This window comes from Garra rufa, chromosome 1 (genome assembly GCF_049309525.1).
Source record: "Garra rufa chromosome 1, GarRuf1.0, whole genome shotgun sequence".
NCBI classification, from domain to species: Eukaryota; Metazoa; Chordata; class Actinopteri; order Cypriniformes; family Cyprinidae; genus Garra; species Garra rufa.
In genome coordinates this window covers 72,480,047-72,496,794 of record NC_133361.1, presented here as the reverse complement: position 1 = coordinate 72,496,794, position 16,748 = coordinate 72,480,047, and the positions used below count along the sequence as shown (strand labels likewise).

Below are 16,748 nucleotides of genomic sequence, written 5' to 3'. Positions count from 1 at the left end.
TGAGGGTAAAGTCGTAATATTTTAAAAATGAAAGTCAAAATTACGAGAATAAAGTCAAAATATTCTGAGAATAAAGTCAATATTACAAGAATAAAGTAGAAATATTTTAAGAATGAAGTCGAAATTACAAGAAAGAAGTCCAAATATTTATATAAAAGTCAAAATTATGAGAAAAAGTAAAAATATTTGAGAATAAAGTCAAAATTATGAAAATAAAGTCGTAATATTTTAAAAATAAAATCAAAATTACGAGAATAAAGTTGAAGCAATAAGAGAATAAAGTCAAAATATTTTGAGAATAAAGTCAAAATTATGAAAATAAAGTCGTAATATTTTAAAAATAAAATCAAAATTACGAGAATAAAGTTGAAGCAATACGAGAATAAAGTCAAAATATTTTGAGAATAAAGTCAAATTTACGAGAATAAAGTCGTAATATTTTAAAAATAAAATCAAAATTACGAGAATAAAGTTGAAGCAATACGAGAATAAAGTCAAAATATCCTGAGAATAAAGTCAATATTACAAGAATAAAGTCGAAATATTTTAAGAATGAAGTCGAAATTACAAGAAGTCCAAATATTTATATAAAAGTCGAAATTACAAGAAAGATGTCCAAATATTTATATAAAAGTCAAAATTAAGAGAATAAAGTTGTAATATTTTTAAGAAAACTGTCGAAATTATGAGGGTAAAGTTGAAGCAATACGAGAATAAAGTCAAAATATTCTGAGAATAAAGTCAATATTACAAGAATAAAGTAGAAATATTTTAAGAATGAAGTCGAAATTACAAGAAAGAAGTCCAAATATTTATATAAAAGTCAAAATTACGAGAAAAAGTAAAAATATTTTTAAGAATAAAGTCGAAATTATGAGGGTAAAGTCGTAATATTTTAAAAATGAAAGTCAAAATTACGAGAATAAAGTCAAAATATTCTGAGAATAAAGTCAATATTACAAGAATAAAGTAGAAATATTTTAAGAATGAAGTCGAAATTACAAGAAAGAAGTCCAAATATTTATATAAAAGTCAAAATTACGAGAAAAAGTAAAAATATTTTTAAGAATAAAGTCGAAATTATGAGGGTAAAGTCGTAATATTTTAAAAATGAAAGTCAAAATTACGAGAATAAAGTCAAAATATTCTGAGAATAAAGTCAATATTACAAGAATAAAGTAGAAATATTTTAAGAATGAAGTCGAAATTACAAGAAAGAAGTCCAAATATTTATATAAAAGTCAAAATTATGAGAAAAAGTAAAAATATTTGAGAATAAAGTCAAAATTATGAAAATAAAGTCGTAATATTTTAAAAATAAAATCAAAATTACGAGAATAAAGTTGAAGCAATACGAGAATAAAGTCAAAATATTTTGAGAATAAAGTCAAATTTACGAGAATAAAGTCGTAATATTTTAAAAATAAAATCAAAATTACGAGAATAAAGTTGAAGCAATACGAGAATAAAGTCAAAATATCCTGAGAATAAAGTCAATATTACTAGAATAAAGTCGAAATATTTTAAGAATGAAGTCGAAATTACAAGAAGTCCAAATATTTATATAAAAGTCGAAATTACAAGAAAGATGTCCAAATATTTATATAAAAGTCAAAATTAAGAGAATAAAGTTGTAATATTTTTAAGAAAACTGTCGAAATTATGAGGGTAAAGTTGAAGCAATACGAGAATAAAGTCAAAATATTCTGAGAATAAAGTCAATATTACAAGAATAAAGTAGAAATATTTTAAGAATGAAGTCGAAATTACAAGAAAGAAGTCCAAATATTTATATAAATGTCAAAATTACGAGAAAAATTAAAAATATTTTTAAGAATAAAGTCGAAATTATGAGGGTAAAGTCGTAATATTTTAAAAATGAAAGTCAAAATTACGAGAATAAAGTCAAAATATTCTGAGAATAAAGTCAATATTACAAGAATAAAGTAGAAATATTTTAAGAATGAAGTCGAAATTACAAGAAAGAAGTCCAAATATTTATATAAAAGTCAAAATTACGAGAAAAAGTAAAAATATTTTTAAGAATAAAGTCGAAATTATGAGGGTAAAGTCGTAATATTTTAAAAATGAAAGTCAAAATTACGAGAATAAAGTTGAAGCAATACGAGAATAAAGTCAAAATATTCTGAGAATAAAGTCAATATTACAAGAATAAAGTAGAAATATTTTAAGAATGAAGTCGAAATTACAAGAAAGATGTCCAAATATTTATATAAAAGTCAAAATTACGAGAAAAAGTAAAAATATTTTTAAGAATAAAGTCGAAATTATGAGGGAAAAGTCGTAATATTTTAAAAATGAAAGTCAAAATTACGAGAATAAAGTTGAAGCAATACGAGAATAAAGTCAAAATATTCTGAGAATAAAGTCAATATTACAAGAATAAAGTAGAAATATTTTAAGAATGAAGTCGAAATTACAAGAAAGATGTCCAAATATTTATATAAAAGTCAAAATTACGAGAAAAAGTAAAAATATTTTTAAGAATAAAGTCGAAATTATGAGGGTAAAGTCGTAATATTTTAAAAATGAAAGTCAAAATTACGAGAATAAAGTTGAAGCAATACGAGAATAAAGTCAAAATATTCTGAGAATAAAGTCAATATTACAAGAATAAAGTAGAAATATTTTAAGAATGAAGTCGAAATTACAAGAAAGAAGTCCAAATATTTATATAAAAGTCAAAATTACGAGAAAAAGTAAAAATATTTTTAAGAATAAAGTCGAAATTATGAGGGTAAAGTCGTAATATTTTAAAAATGAAAGTCAAAATTACGAGAATAAAGTTGAAGCAATACGAGAATAAAGTCAAAAGATCCTGAGAATAAAGTCAATATTACAAGAATAACGTATAAATATTTTAAGAATGAAGTCGAAATTACAAGAAAGATGTCCAAATATTTATATAAAAGTCAAAATTATGTGAATAAAGTAAAAATATTTTTAAGAATAAAGTCGAAATTATGAGGGTAAAGTCGTAATATTTTAAAAATGAAATTCAAAATTACGAGAATAAAGTTGAAGCAATACGAGAATAAAGTCAAAAGATCCTGAGAATAAAGTCAATATTACAAGAATAACGTATAAATATTTTAAGAATGAAGTCGAAATTACAAGAAAGATGTCCAAATACTTATATAAAAGTCAAAATTATGAGAAAAAGTAAAAATATTTGAGAATAAAGTCGAAATTATGAAAATAAAGTCATAATATTTTAAAAATGAAAGTCAAAATTACGAGAATAAAGTTGAAGCAATACGAGAATAAAGTCAAAATATTCTGAGAATAAAGTCAATATTACAAGAATAAAGTAGAAATATTTTAAGAATGAAGTCGAAATTACAAGAAAGAAGTCCACATATTTATATAAAAGTCAAAATTATGAGAAAAAGTAAAAATATTTGAGAATAAAGTCGAAATTATGAAAATAAAGTCATAATATTTTAAAAATGAAAGTCAAAATTACGAGAATAAAGTTGAAGCAATACGAGAATAAAGTCAAAATATTCTGAGAATAAAGTCAATATTACAAGAATAAAGTCTAAGTATTTTGAGAATAAAGTCGAAATTACAAGAAAGAAGTCCAAATATTTATATAAAAGTCAAAATTACGAGAATAAAGTAAAAATATTTTTAAGAATAAAGTCGAAATTATGAAAATAAAGTCGTAATATTTTAAAAATGAAATTCAAAATTACGAGAATAAAGTTGAAGCAATACGAGAATAAAGTCAAAATATTCTGAGAATAAAGTCAATATTACAAGAATAAAGTCTAAGTATTTTGAGAATAAAGTCGAAATTACAAGAAAGAAGTCCAAATATTTATATAAGTCAAAATTATGAGAAAAAGTAAAAATATTTGAGAATAAAGTCGAAATTATGAAAATAAAGTCGTAATATTTTAAAAATGAGAGTCAAAATTACGAGAATAAAGTTGAAGCAATAAGAGAATAAAGTCAAAATATTCTGAGAATAAAGTCAATATTACAAGAATAAAGTCTAAGTATTTTGAGAATAAAGTCGAAATTACAAGAAAGAAGTCCAAATATTTATATAAGTCAAAATTATGAGAAAAAGTAAAAATATTTGAGAATAAAGTCGAAATTATGAAAATAAAGTCGTAATATTTTAAAAATGAGAGTCAAAATTACGAGAATAAAGTTGAAGCAATACGAGAATAAAGTCAAAATATTCTGAGAATAAAGTCAATTTTACAAGAATAAAGTATAAATATTTTTAAGAATGAAGTCGAAATTACAAGAAAGAAGTCCAAATACTTATATAAAAGTCAAAACATTTTAGAATTAGTTACTTACCTATCTTTTAGGTTCGACAGCATTTTTGCCATGTTAAAAAATAAAAAAGCTAAGATAAGATTAAAGTAATATTTTGCGAAAAAAGTCAAAATTATTTGAGAATAAAGTCAAAATTACAAGAATAAAGTCGAAATATTTTGAGAATAAAGTCGAAATTACAAGAAAGATGTCCAAATATTTTGAAAAAAATAATAATAATTACAAGAAAAGTCATAGCAATATGAGAATAAAGTCAAAATATTCTGAGAATAAAGTAGAAATATTTTAAGAATGAAGTCGAAATTACAAGAAAGGTGTCCAAATATTTATATAAAAGTCAAAATTACGAGAATTAAGTTTAAATATTTTGAGAATAAAGTCAATATTACGAGAATAAAGTAGAAATATTTTAAGAATGAATTCAAAATTACGAGAATAAAGTTGAAGCAATACGAGAATAAAGTCAAAATATTCTGAGAATAAAGTCAATATTACAAGAATAAAGTAGAAATATTTTAAGAATGAAGTCGAAATTACAAGAAAGAAGTCCAAATATTTATATAAAAGTCAAAATTACGAGAAAAAGTAAAAATATTTTTAAGAATAAAGTCGAAATTATGAGGGAAAAGTCGTAATATTTTAAAAATGAAAGTCAAAATTACGAGAATAAAGTTGAAGCAATACGAGAATAAAGTCAAAATATTCTGAGAATAAAGTCAATATTACAAGAATAAAGTAGAAATATTTTAAGAATGAAGTCGAAATTACAAGAAAGAAGTCCAAATATTTATATAAAAGTCAAAATTACGAGAAAAAGTAAAAATATTTTTAAGAATAAAGTCGAAATTATGAGGGTAAAGTCGTAATATTTTAAAAATGAAAGTCAAAATTACGAGAATAAAGTTGAAGCAATACGAGAATAAAGTCAAAATATTCTGAGAATAAAGTCAATATTACAAGAATAAAGTAGAAATATTTTAAGAATGAAGTCGAAATTACAAGAAAGATGTCCAAATATTTATATAAAAGTCAAAATTATGAGAAAAAGTAAAAATATTTGAGAATAAAGTCAAAATTATGAAAATAAAGTCGTAATATTTTAAAAATAAAATCAAAATTACGAGAATAAAGTTGAAGCAATAAGAGAATAAAGTCAAAATATTTTGAGAATAAAGTCAAAATTATGAAAATAAAGTCGTAATATTTTAAAAATAAAATCAAAATTACGAGAATAAAGTTGAAGCAATACGAGAATAAAGTCAAAATATTTTGAGAATAAAGTCAAATTTACGAGAATAAAGTCGTAATATTTTAAAAATAAAATCAAAATTACGAGAATAAAGTTGAAGCAATACGAGAATAAAGTCAAAATATCCTGAGAATAAAGTCAATATTACTAGAATAAAGTCGAAATATTTTAAGAATGAAGTCGAAATTACAAGAAGTCCAAATATTTATATAAAAGTCGAAATTACAAGAAAGATGTCCAAATATTTATATAAAAGTCAAAATTAAGAGAATAAAGTTGTAATATTTTTAAGAAAACTGTCGAAATTATGAGGGTAAAGTCGTAATATTTTAAAAATGAAATCAAAATTACGAGAATAAAGTTGAAGCAATACGAGAATAAAGTCAAAATATTCTGAGAATAAAGTCAATATTATCATAATTTTGACTTTAATTCTCTAAATATTTTGCCTTTATTCTAAAATATTTCTATTTTATTCCAATAATTTTTACTTTATTCTCAAATTTCAACTGTATTCTCATCATTTTTATTTTTTTTCTCATAATTTTGTTTTTAATTCTAAAAATACTTTATTCTCATCATTTTGTCTTTAATCCTCAAAATATTTAGACTTTATTCTCATAATTTTGTCTTAAGTTCTCAAAATGTTTAGACTTTATTCTCGTAACTTTGACTTTATCATAAATTTGACTTTAATTCTCAAAATATTTTTATTTTATTCTCATAATTTCAACTTTATTATCATAATTTTGACCTTATTCTCATATTTTTGACAAAACTTTTTCTTTTACTTTATTTAAAAATTTTAACTTTAATTCTCAAAATATTTCGACTTTATTCTCATAATTTTGTCTTTAGTTCTCAAAATGTTTAGACTTTATCATAATTATTTAATAAATTTGACTTTAATTCTCAAAATATTTTGGCTTTTATTCCCATCATTTTGTCTTTATTTTTCTCAAAATATTTCGCTTTTATTCTCATAATTTCGACTTTACTTAAAAAATATTTGGAATTTTTTCTCGTATTTTTTTTATTTTTCTTAAAATATTACGACTTTATTTTTGTAATCTTCGTTTATTTTTTAACATGACACTAAATTTCTATTTTGAATGTCTACTATGTGCACAGATCTTTATAATGCACAAAAGATTAATTCTCAAAATACTTTATTCTCATAATTTTGTCTTTGATTCTCAAAATATTTTTATTTTATTCTCATAATTTCGACTTTATTCTCATAATTTTGACCTTATTCTCATATTTTTGACAAAACTTTTTATTTTACTTTATTTAAAAATTTTAACTTTAATTCTTAAAATATTTCGACTATTGTCATAATTTTCTTTAATTCTCAAAATATTTCGACTTTATTCTCATAATTGTTTTAAGTTCTCAAAATGTTTAGACTTTATTCTCGTAACTTTGACTTTATCATAATTTTGACAAAACTTTTTTCTTTATTTAATAAATTTGACTTTAATTCTCAAAATATTTTTATTTTATTCTCATAATTTCGACTTTATTATCATAATTTTGACCTTATTCTCATATTTTTGACAAAACTTTTAGTTTAATTCTTAAAATATTTCGACTTTATTCTCATAATTTTGTCTTTAGTTCTCAAAATGTTTAGACTTTATCATAATTATTTAATAAATTTGACTTTAATTCTCAAAATATTTTGGCTTTTATTCCCATCATTTTGTCTTTATTTTTCTCAAAATATTTTAAATAATTCTCATAATTTCGACTTTACTTTAAAAATATTTGGAATTTTTTCTCGTATTTTTTTATTTTTCTTAAAATATTACGACTTTAATTTTGTAATCTTCGTTTATTTTTTAACATGACACTAAATTTCTATTTTGAATGTCTACTATGTGCACAGATGTTTATAATGCACAAAAGATTAATTCTCAAAATACTTTAGTTTATTCTCATAATTTTGTCTTTAATTCTCAAAATATTTTTATTTTATTCTCATAATTTTGACTTTATTCTCAAAATATTTCGACTTTATTCTCACAATTTTGACCTTATTCTCATATTTTTGACAAAACTTTTTTCTTTATTTAATAAATTTGACTTTAATTCTCAAAATATTTTTATTTTATTCTCATAATTTCGACTTTATTCTCATCATTTTGACTTCATTCTCAAAATATTTCTTATTCTATAATTTTGACCTTATCCTCATATTTTTGACAAAACATTTTCTTTTACTTTATTACTGATTAACAATTTTATTGATTCTCAGGCAAATCTCAGAATGGAATACAGAATACAATTTTGTAAAGAATCAACATTTTACCCTGTAAACAAAACCCAACCCAAACTAATCCCCAACTATGGCTTAAGGGTCCCGGCTTGGCTATCATTAAATACCATTAAACCTCCATCCTTATATCCTGAAGAGAAAAATAAAATAAAATACAATAAGAAAAGGTGGATAGGTAAATTCAGTCAATCACTGAATTTATCACATTTACACTGTCACATTCAGAATATATATCACACAGTTAATACTGTTCCATTTCCAAATAGGTTACGTACTTGGACCATTTTTTATAGTATAGGTTTAGCTTGTCCAATTGCTTATAAGACATTTTTTCAAATGCGGCCACTCTAGCAAGTTCTATTGCCCATTCCTGAAGGGAAGGGGCATCTTCTGATTTCCAGCTCCTAAGAATTATTTGTCTGCCAATCAGCAAGCTGGTTTGGACCCAGGATTTTGTGTTTTTATCTTTTATTTCGTTGTCTGTCCAACCACCTAATATAAACAGTCTAGGACATAGTGAAATATGAAAATCCAAAACCAAGCAAATGTGTTCATGAACTCTTTTCCAGAAATCCTGAATTTTTGTACAAGACCATAGAGCATGAACTAAATCACCATTCTCGATCTTACATTTCCAACAGTAAGGTGTATCTTTTAACCCGAGCTTAAACAGTCTGAAAGGAGTCCAGTAAAAACGGTGTATAATCTTAAACTGTATAAGGCGTATTTTAGCATCCCTAGATGCTGTTTTAACATTCTTTAAAATTCCATTCCACTCTTCGTCATCAAATGTCAGATTCAAATCTCTCTCCCATATTTTCTTAAGAGCTTGTGAAGTTCCATCACCGAGACTTTGCATCAACCAGGAGTAGTACTTGGATGCTTCATGACCCTTTCCATATATTGAAAATATTGTACAGGGAGCATCTGCTGACCCAGGAAGCTGTGTAATAGAACCAAAAGTTCTACCGAGTAAGTGTCTTACCTGTAAATATCGGAAAAACTGGGATCTAGGTATATCGTACTGCTGTTGTAAATGTTCAAATGATTTCAAACTACCATTTTCATAAAAGTCTCCTAGTTTAACAATACCCTTTTTTGCCCATTCTTTCCAATAAAAGGGAGCTTTATTAATACACAATTTAGGATTGAACCATATGCTTGAGCTAACATCTAAGTAGGGATCAAAGCTACACAGACGCGAAATCTTAAACCATATCGCCTTTAAATGTGAAATAATTGGATGATTTTTCACCTTTCCAACCAATTTAGTGGACAGGCTCTGTACTAGTGAGATTGAAGGCAAGGCAGACTGCTCAATCTTGTACCAAGGGGGAGCTCGCTCTGGGGGAAGTGACCAATGAGCCAGGTGTCTAAGACTAAAAGCATAATAATAATACAATACATTAGGCAGACCTAGACCACCTTTCTCTACAGGTCTCTGTAACTTATTAGAATGCAATCGAGGTCGCTTACCATTCCAAATAAAATTCTTGCAAATTCTATCAAACTGTTTAAAATAGGAAAGTGGTATTTGTATTGGAAGAGACTGTAGTAAATAATTAAGTTTGGGTGTACAACTCATTTTAATTACATTGACTTTCCCAGCCATCGACAAGGGAAGTGGAGCCCACCTCTCCATATCACAGGAAATTTTTTTAATTAAGGGGTCAAAGTTAACTCTCACTAAATCCTTCAAATCAGGGGGAAATAAAATGCCTAAATATCTTATACCTAACTTAGGCCATTGAAAATTACCAGGATGAAAAGCTGCTGAAGGGCAAAATGCAGTTAGTGCAAGAGCTTCTGTTTTAGACCAATTCACCCTATAACCTGAAAACTTAGAGAAAGCATCGATTGTTCTAAGGAGGCAGGGTATAGATCTGCTAGGATCAGAAACAAATAATAAAATGTCATCAGCATAAAGCATAAGCTTATGCACTTCTCCCCCAGTTACAACTCCAGGAAAATCATTGTCTTTTCTTATTGAAGCAGCTAATGGTTCCAAAGCTAGGCAAAACAATAATGGGGAAAGAGGGCAGCCTTGTCGGGTTCCTCTGCCCAGAGCAAAATACTCAGATATTAAACCATTTGTTTGCACCGCCGCTAGGGGTTGTTTATATAGTAACTTAATCCATCTAATAAAAGTATTACCAAAACCATAAACTTCAAGAATTTTAAAAAGGTACTTCCACTCCACCATGTCAAAAGCCTTCTCGGCGTCTAATGAGATGGCTGCAATTGGGGTCTGCTCCTCCATTACTGACCACCAAATGTCAATGAACCGTCGGATATTATCAGAAGAACTTCGACCATTAATGAAGCCTACTTGATCCACATGTATAAGTGATGGTATAACTTTGTTTAAGCGATTAGCGAGAATCTTTGACAAAATTTTTGTATCTAATTGGATCAAAGATATTGGACGGTAGCTTTTACAGTCACTTGCATCTTTATCCTTTTTAAGTATAAGACTGATGAGAGCTTGTGACATTGTTGGTGGTAGTTCATCCCTCCAAAGTGCCTCCTTATAGACTTCTAACATTAATGGAGCAAGTTCTGTGACATAATCTTTAAAAAACTCCGCAACAAAACCATCGGGTCCAGGAGCTTTCCCTGTTGGTAATGCTTTGATAACCTCCATCACTTCCTCCTGAGTTATATCTGAATCAAGGAGTTGCTTTTGCTCACTTGATAACCTAGGAAGGTCTAGCGGTTCCAGGAATGTACTAATATTCTCCTCAGTAGAAGATGATGCTGATTTGTAAAGGTCTATGTAAAATTCTTTAAATGTCTTGTTTATATCTGTAGCATCAGTAAGTACATCTCCTCTATCAGATCTGACAGCTGGAATAATGGAAGAGCACTCCTTGTGCTTAATATAATTGGCTAGGAGTTTCCCTGCCTTATCTCCTGACTCAAAATAAGTCTGTCTTGATCTAAATAACAGAAATTCAATCTTCTCTGACAAAATGGTATTATATCTATATTTTAATTGCGTTAAATCCCTAAGACCACTAGGTGTCATATGATGTTTCATCTTTGTTTCAGCCCTTTTGATATTGCTTTCCAATTCTGAAAGTTCTTTTTCTTTAAGCTTTTTGTAATGACAAGCAAATTGAATTATACGTCCTCTAATAACTGCCTTAAAAGCATCCCATGCCACTCCCACTGAGGATACAGATGACCAGTTAGCTTCTATGTAATAATTCATTTCTGTTTTTAACATTTGTTTAAATACTGAATTTTGTAAAAGGGATTTATTAAGACGCCATCTGAATGTTTTTTTCCTTTCAATATATGGTCTCAATTGTAAACACACCCAGGCATGGTCTGAAATTAGGATATTGCCAATGTTGCATGTGATAACAGAAGGGATAAGTGATCTTGATAGAAGGAAAAAATCAATTCTAGAAAAAATTTGATGTGCATTTGAAAAAAAGGTATAATCCCTCCCTTGTGGATTCAAGAGTCTCCAGATGTCGGTGAGGCCTAAATATTGACACATCCTGAGTAGCGTTAATCTTGCCTTGGGTGTAGTATATACTTTTGAGCCACTGTGATCAAGAAGTGGGTCCATTAATAAATTAAAGTCTCCACCCAACACAATCTCATAATGATTTCCAGCAACTTGCAACTTTGATTCTAAATCTACGAAAAAATTGTGATCATCAAGATTGGGGGCATAGACATTAGCCAACAGCAGATTTTGACCCTGTATTTCAGCCCAGACCATAATAACTCTTCCTAATGTATCTTTTACTTGTTTAACAAGTCTAAATTGTAGGTGTTTTTTTACTAAAATTATTACTCCCCTACTGCTGCTCGATCCTTCACTGCAAAACATGTATCCGCCGACTGCCCTGCCAAGTTTTTCAGCTTCCTGGTTAGCAAGATGTGTCTCTTGAAGAAACATTATATCAAATCTATGTCGCCTAAGTGAAGACACCACCTTCTTCCTTTTAATAGGGTGCCCCAACCCGTTCACATTCCAAGTACAGAAGGATAATTTACCTAAATCAAAAAGTGACATTCTTCACATCTAAAATCAAATGTAGCCAAGCCCGTTTTTTCTGAATCAATGTTAAGCAGTAATATGACCTTAAAGTCCCAAACAACCCATAGAACAAAAAAAACAAAAAAAACGTGCGCTTTAACTTGAACAGAGCGCACATTATAATCTAAAGTCCCTCCCACACTGATCCAGTGGTCCATGACTCTCGTTCAGGAGGTGCACCACGACACTTCTGCTACTCCAAAAAAAATAAAAATCACATCCGATGAAAGTCAATAAGCTCCCCTCACATTTGCCAATGCAAACGGGAGACCGAAGAAAGAGCAATATCAAAGTTTACTCGATTTTTTCAATGAAAGCCATAGCCTGTCGCGGACACGAGAAAGTCTTGCGACCATCCTTTGCTTCGATTCTCAGTTTAGCAGGGTAAAGAAGAGCGAAGCTCACCTTCTTCGTGTGAAGAATTTTTTTTACATTCCTTAAAACGATCTCTCTTCAACTGTGTAGATCTTGCAAAATCCGGGAAGACCATGACGTTGTTGTTTTCCCAGCTCAAATTGCCTTTAATCCTCGCTGCACGTAAGACGAAGTCTCTGTCAGCAGAGCGAAGAAATCTTGCCAATATTGGCCGGGGTCTCTCTGTCGAGTTTGGACGTTGACTGGGAGATCTATGTGCGCGCTCTATCTCCAGTTGCCGGCCCGATGGATCGATCAAATTCGGGATAAGGCCGTCCAGGAATCTCACCATATCCTGGCCTTCTTTGCCTTCAGGTATTCCGACGATACGGATATTGTTGCGTCTGCTCCGATTTTCCATGTCTTCCACTTTATCCCATAACTGGTCCAGCTCGACTTTGGTAGCAGGTGGATTGGCTTTTAACTCTTTCTCGGCCCCCTCCAAAAACTCCACTCGTTTTTCAACCTCATCCAGCCTTGTAATGAGGGCGGATAGTTTAGCCTCCACCGACGCGGTAGTTTTCCTTATCTCCGCAATTCCATCCATGTCACCTGATATTTTTGTGAGAATCGTGTAAATGTTGGCGATGTCATGACTCCCATCAAGAGACTCGGTGACGGGTTCGAGGTCGCTTAAGCCTCGGCCATCTTGATCCTGAGAAGCGTCGGTCGCGTATGAACGCAAGTGCCTCTTTATATCCCCACAGGCCGTGGACTTCAATTTTTTTGACATAATCTCGTTCAAATATCACTTAGATGTCTGAATAGTCGCAATTTTCACCGGTTCAAGATAATTAACAGGATAATTGTAGCAAATTGAAGCGGAGCTCGCTATTAAGCTGCCTCCTCTCGCATCGCGTCACGTGACTCCCCTTTCTTTTACTTTATTTAGAAATTTTCACTTTAATTCTTGTAATATTTCGACTATTGTCATAATTTTCTTTAATTCTCAAAATATTTCGACTTTATTCTCATAATTTTGTCTTTAGTTCTCAAAATGTTTAGACTTTATTCTCGTGACTTTGACTTTATCATAATTATTTAATAAATTTGACTTTAATTCTCAAAATATTTTTGCTTTTATTCTCATAATTTCGTCTTTAGTTCTCAAAATATTTCACTTTTATTCTCATAATTTCGACTTTACTTTAAAAATATTTGGATTTTTTTCTCGTAATTTTTTCTTTTTCTTAAAATATTACGACTTTAATTTTGTAATCTTCGTTAATTTTTTAACGTGACACTAAATTTCTATATATTTTTTTTATATCTATCTACTATGTGCAAAGATCTTTATAATGCACAAAAACTACTCTTACGTTTAAACTGTTATAAATGTTTTCTCTTGTTTTTATTTATTTATTTACAAGGAGAAAACAAGAAAATTGCCACACTCTGGCTGAACCATGAAACAACACTGTACCTCTGCCAAAAAAATGCGTCAGCCTGTGTTCAGCAAAAAACAATGTCAAATTTCCAGTAGATTCATCATAATCTATTGAATCTGCCCTACCTAAATTTATAATGTATACATTATTTATAAATAATAACATTTATAAATATAATGCCGTGTATGTTTATTTATAGCTTGCTTTTATTCCCTCTGAAGTTGCTGTCTTTCTAAATATAGCTCGTTTAAAAATTAAAAAAATAAAAGCTTTGTCAACAGACAATGGGATGGGGGTTGGAGGGGATTCCGTACATGGGGAAGAGCTCTTGTTTGTGAGGGACGGTGTGGTGAGTGACAGCGGGGGGGCGGGGCTTGTGATGCGCTGATTGATCGAATCTAACAGCTGAGAACGCGCGTGGAAAGCCAGAGGGAACGCAACGCAGCAGATGCATTGAAAGAAGAAACGCGGAGAGCCACAGCAGCACGTTAAAACACCTACCCACGAAGACCAAGCTTCTGCGGCAAGCAGATGAAAGACGACGAATGCCAAATGCGTCCGCTGTGCTTTAGAGGCGATGCTGGTTTGTTGAGGAACGAGGACGCCTGACATTTTATTTGTCTGTCATCTGATGAACAGCGGAGGGGATCCGCATTCGGTCACGGTTTTTGTCCTCAGCGCCTTTCATTTGTTGATGGCTGGCCTTGTTTGTTAACAAAAAGATTTATAAAGCATTTTAAACAGGCGCGATTCTTCGCTGTGATCATAAGGAGCAGAAATGTGACATTTTTCACACGCATTCAACCATCGAGCATATCGGATGCTTTAATCGATAAAGGTACGTGCACACATTAAATACACTCAAATCCACAGGAGGAATCTGCTGTTTCCTGCCAGCTGTCATTGGGTTATTATTCTTTATGTACAGATGAAGAAAATGCATGCTAACATTACTCATGCCTATGAACATGCTGCTTCTGCTGGTCGTTTATTAGATGCCTCCTTATAGGTTGGACAGGGTTATATAAACACCAGAGAAAAAAATTTCTCAGTCAACAGAGTGGAAATCATTAATGACACACGGTGCCATTAATATAATAATGATTTTAGTCCTCTGCGTTAATTAATAATGCATGCAATTAAGCCGTTTTATAACACTGCTTAACATTTAATTTCTCTACAAATGCAGAAGGAGAAAATTAGTAATCCGCATATGTCGATGCATTGAGCTGGAAAACATTTACACCTAACCATTGGAAGCTTGAGTTCTCAGGGGTTTTTTTCTCTCTCATCCTTCATTTTTTCTTGATCAGCCATGTTTAGTGTGTTTCTAGTGTCTCAGGTCCTGCGTTTTTAAGATTTCGCGTGCTGTAGGGTTGATCTTACTTAGCAAACCGAACTCTCCAAGAACTGGATAAACTGATGAAATCACATTATATTCGCTGTTGTCTGGATTAGTGGGGGTTCTAGCGTTAGCATCCCGGGCGAACCCCCTTTCAGCGCCCCTCACCCTCAAGCTATTCTCTGTTAACAACAACAACGAAAATGCTTTCTACTGTCATTTATATTCAGACATTTGGTATCATGTAAATAAACAATTAAAACCATATAAAAATGAACATTTTGGTGCAAAAATAAGACTCAAAAGTATTAAAAAAAGTGACGTAGACTGGCGGTATATTATTTTGAACGATTTTGTGCAAACCAGAAATAAGCAACAGTGATGTTATGACTGAATCGTGGTTTACTTGGTAGCACCGAATTATATTGTTAATGATGGCGCTTTAATATCGCCATGCTTGTGGAAAGCTGAAGGTTTGTTTGTATCTATTCGTAAGCCAACGAAGTATATGACATTGTTCTGCATACTAAGTGTTATAACTTTTTATAACCCACACAACTAACTATAATTAGACACTATTACTCTGACATTCAGTTAATCTGGACAATCTGCATTATTAGACGAATATAAGAATCGACCTTCAATATTTGATTGCTATTTATGATCAAAATGGATACAGTGACTGTTTCTCGAGTTGTTCCTACTTTTTTCGTAAATTTAGAATAAGTTTAAGACTAAGACGTTTTTAGCTGAATCATGATTTGTTCGTTAAACTTGCTTGCAGGTGCATACATAATGCTTAGAGAATAAAAACGTCTTTTTGTACCATAACTGTAAACGATGTGTTTTAAAGCAGTTAAGATCATGTCTTAGACAGTGGGTAAATTAACATTTGATTTAACAATACATTTACCAAATTCCTATGCAAATGGTCTTGCTAGTAAAAAGTTGTGTAACTTGCACAATCCTGTAGCTTTTTAGTTGCGTTTCCATTACAGATCGGCGCAAAACTTTGGCGCTATTTTATAAATGTCGATTAAAGAGTATTTCGAAATGACGGCATTTCCATTAACTGATGTTATGTGATTGAAACTTAATTTTTTTTCCCTCTCGTGATAAGTCAACAGATTTTTGTGTGATTTTGGCTATATTTAATCGAAAGTGACCTGTAAATGAAAAAAAAAAGAGTTTCCATTGATGTTTTGCAAAATATTCCTTTTTCGATTTGCCTGAAAAACCACCTCATTTGAGCGTAAGAACTTTTTTTGCGATATATGGTAGTTTTTACGCAATTGGCGCATTTCCATTAGGCGTATTTTCAATTTGCAATTTCAGCTTGCACAATTTTAAAGGGTCATGGAAATGCAGTTAGTGTTAAAATGCATGTTAGTCAGTAAAAAGAAATCCGAAAGTGGATAAATTAACATTTGATTCAACAATATATACATAAAACAATTCCTATGCAAATGGTCATGCTAGTAAAAAGTTGTGTAACTTGCACAGTCCTGTAGCTTTTTAAGAGTCATTAGCTGCGTTTCTATTACAGATCGGCACAAAACTTTGGCGCTATTTTATAAATGTCGATTAAAGAGTATTTCGAAATGACGGCATTTCCATTAACTGATGTTATGTGATTGAAACTTAATCGTGATAAGTCATGGCAACAGATTTTTGTCGGATTTTGGCTATATTTAATCGAA

At 29.9% G+C, this 16,748-nt stretch overlaps 1 protein-coding gene across 1 annotated transcript in view; it reads left to right on the top strand.

Moving 5' to 3' along the window:
• The first annotated feature begins 14,142 nt into the window (after nt 1-14,142).
• The window catches only part of gprc5ba (G protein-coupled receptor, class C, group 5, member Ba), a 31,074-nt gene continuing 28,468 nt past the window's right edge, over nt 14,143-16,748 (top strand). The window contains exon 1 of the mRNA XM_073844580.1: nt 14,143-14,544. The gene's annotated coding sequence lies outside the window, so the exon portion shown is untranslated. The remainder of the gene's footprint in view (nt 14,545-16,748) is intronic.